Raw genomic sequence first — 3,358 nt, forward strand, 5'->3', positions numbered from 1 at the left:
ATGTTGCCTGAGGACCAGGATCTTTGGAATCACTATAGAATGTAATGGACATGGAGAAGGAAAGACTTGCTCAGTCAGAATGAGATTTTGGACATGATCCCCAAGAGATGATTCCTTATGTTTTCAGAGTTCCAGTGTGAAATTTGTCAGTTTCCAATTCCTCTAAGTTAATTTGAATATAGCTCTGGATTTTACCTTAGGATGTCCCTTCAAAGTCAAGTTTAGAAGAATCTGTAATCTTTTTCCAACATTAATTTTAGATACCTGTGGGTTTCGGGAATGCTCCACAACTATTTGTACTTCTTTTGCCTTTTCCATTTGCTGTTTCTTCACTGTGTTTTTGTCCTAGGGTGTAACAAAATGTTGTCACTAAATTTTGTACATGCCTAATCATTTATGGTAAATAAACTTAGCTTTGTGGCATCAAGTGTTTATTCCTCAATTCATTTCCAAGTGTGAATAAGTCATGAAGGTTCAGAAAGATGTACTCTCCCCTTCATTCATCTTTGTAGTTTGAAACTCACAAATTCTTCCCACATTTTGAAAACCCTGCTCTTTACCTTTCTCATATGTGGCTTGAATTTCCCGCCCTCTCCTTGGTAAAACTTATTCCTCTTTTTCTTTTTGACTCCATGTCCTCACTGTCTTTCTCAGTCTTCATTACATCTTCTTCTTGCTTTTGCCTTATTTTAGATTTACCCGTGATAGAAGCATGTCTTAAATGCAACTCACAATTGTATTCATTTAGCAATACTCCCAATTTAACCTGTGAATGAAACCTAAAAGATGCCACTTCTTATCTTCCTTTTTCCTTGCTAGCTATTTAATAGACATATTCTTTGAACAATTACTCTATGCTAGTGCTCATATTTTTTGGCAATAGTCTCTCTATTATATTTTGTATCCTATGTGTATCTTACCTTTTACATATCCTTTTATTCTTTTTTTTGTGGGTGAACGGAATACACCAAATAGACAAGAAGTACACTCATTATCTTGCTCAGAATCACTCTGTTAAAAATAATGGCAGTTATGAGTTACATATAGATTTCATCATCACTCTTTAGACACCACCATGTTCATAGATATGAAGTCATTGCAATTGGAGATAAGACCATTACATTTTGTGCAACAGTACTTTCCAAATGAGACACTATCTTATGCATTCCAGATGAAGCTGAGATGCTTTCCTTCATCTGGCTTCTGCTGGGGTAAAACCAGGAAGAATTAAGAGAGAATGTGTTCCCTGATAACAAACACTGATATGCATATATCTAAAACAATTTAAATCAGTGCTTAACTAGCAAACATACTCAGCAATACTATAAACACAACAGAAAATTTATTTAAAACTCTCTTGAGAAATGGACTTGATATTATACAGATTCAACATTTAAAACAATAAAGGGCAATTTTTAGTGTTAAAATTGATGTGTTAAGAGATTTTCAAATCTGTCACTTTGTGTAGAAATAAAACACACTTGGACTTGTTTGAGTCACAGAGCTTGGAAAACATGAATGTCATTTAGAAAAATATATATAGTCAAAAATTTATTTTAAAAAGAGAGAAATTCAGAATGAAAATGTGTCTATATTTTATGTATACAAATGGGCACACTCAATTTGGTTAGAGTATGCAACACTTTTCATTGAAGAATAACTAAAAGGAATTCCAAGAAAGGAAGACACTAGCAAAGTATCATGCTGTGTTTACTGTCTGAATATTTTCAAAGCACTCAAGGAAATACCATTCAAAACTGCATTAACATTTCAGATTTCCCCAGTCAGAATGACATTTATCAAGTAGTTGAATAATAAGTGCAGTGCAGGATGTGGCAGGAAACTACAATCTTATACTACCAGACTTAAAATTAAGACTTCCACGCTGGAAAGCATTATGGAGATTCCTTTGGATACTAGGAATATGACTGCCACATGACCCAGATTTCCCACTCCTTGAACTGAATCCCAATGTATGGAAATCAGTATGCACATGTTACATATGAACTTTGATGTTTTAGCACTACAAGTCAAAATTATAAAGTTATAGGACTAACTCTGATACCCATCAGTAGAAGAATGGAAAACAAAACATGTGGAGATACTTGCACTGAGTTTGAGCAAATTAGTTCTTCATGACACAACATTATGTCAAAATGAATACCCAATGGTATATGAAATCATTGTGTGTAGTGATTTTATAGTATATGAAATTTTAGAATATAAAATATAAAGTTGTAACAGAAAAATCTCCTTAATTTTATAAAGGAAAATATTTTAGAGCAAAATTAGGAAACTAATGTAGATTCCTCTCAATTCAAATATAACTTTTTCAGCAAAGGAGAGATTGGATTTTTGCATAGATATAAAGCTGAATTTGAATTACTGCCAAATCTCCCTGGCAGAGTTAGAGTACGAAAATATGATTCTCTTTTTGCTGACTACATTATATATATTTTCTTCTTGGAATACCAGAAAAATATACATTCATATTTTAAATTTTATGGGATGGACTTCTGGCAAAAACAGTGGTTATGGAGGCACCCATAACAAGAATTAGGGTCATGTAAAAGAGAAACTGAGATATAGATATGCTGAGAGCTTTGGGCAGATAGAACTTGTTCCTCTGGTCTGCCTAAAGAATAAATGATCATGACACTTTCATTGAAGCATATTGTTTGAAGTTGTGTGACATCATGTGCCAAAGTTATGTCTGGCAGAAAAATGCTCTCCTACAGAACAACAAACTTGAGCAGACACGCCAGGTATGGTTAAGACACTCAGTTGAGAAGCATTTGGAGTCCTTATCCACATTTCCACCACACTGGAGCTTTAGAACTCTCCTGGGGATTAAATAAAATCCTGAGGTCAAACACCATTGAGAAAGGTCCCTACAATGTATATCTGTGGAGAGATCTAAACCACTGCATGTCTAAACTTCTCAGTTGCATAGTCAACTATCTTCACAAAACGGTGAAGGTTATCCCTGATCATATGATCTCAGGATAGTAATAGAAATGTGCTGAAAACTCTCATCAGGAATTCATGTGTTATGTCTGGTGGGCAGTTAGCAGCAGTGTGGAGGCCTAAAGAGCATTACCTCTTTAAATGGTAGTTTAGAAAAATATTAGTGAGGGTAAAGTGCTTTTTTGAGAATTCAAATGACAAAATATTCAAGGAGTGTTGAGCACTGTCAGATGCAATGGTATGTTCCTTCAGTTCCCAAAAGAAATCACAGGTTCTGTAAGGAGGCCATGACTGCCATGGTCTAATAGGTTGCCAGGAAACCCCTCAGAGACATGGAATCTTGCCCACCTTTAGACCACTGACTACAGGAATCCATCAGGTGGTCTGCATT

General features: G+C 35.0%; 1 long non-coding RNA gene across 1 annotated transcript; it reads right to left on the minus strand.

The window, feature by feature from the left end:
* Positions 1–315: 315 nt before the first annotated feature.
* Positions 316–3,352, minus strand: LOC107134783. The gene is made up of 2 exons (XR_001502473.2): positions 921–3,352; positions 316–345 (listed from the first exon to the last, which is right to left on the minus strand). It is a non-coding gene; the product is annotated as an uncharacterized LOC107134783 (long non-coding RNA).
* Positions 3,353–3,358: the final 6 nt, after the last annotated feature.

The sequence above is a fragment of the Marmota marmota genome, unplaced genomic scaffold, assembly GCF_001458135.2.
Source record: "Marmota marmota marmota unplaced genomic scaffold, marMar, whole genome shotgun sequence".
Lineage (NCBI taxonomy): Eukaryota > Metazoa > Chordata > Mammalia > Rodentia > Sciuridae > Marmota > Marmota marmota.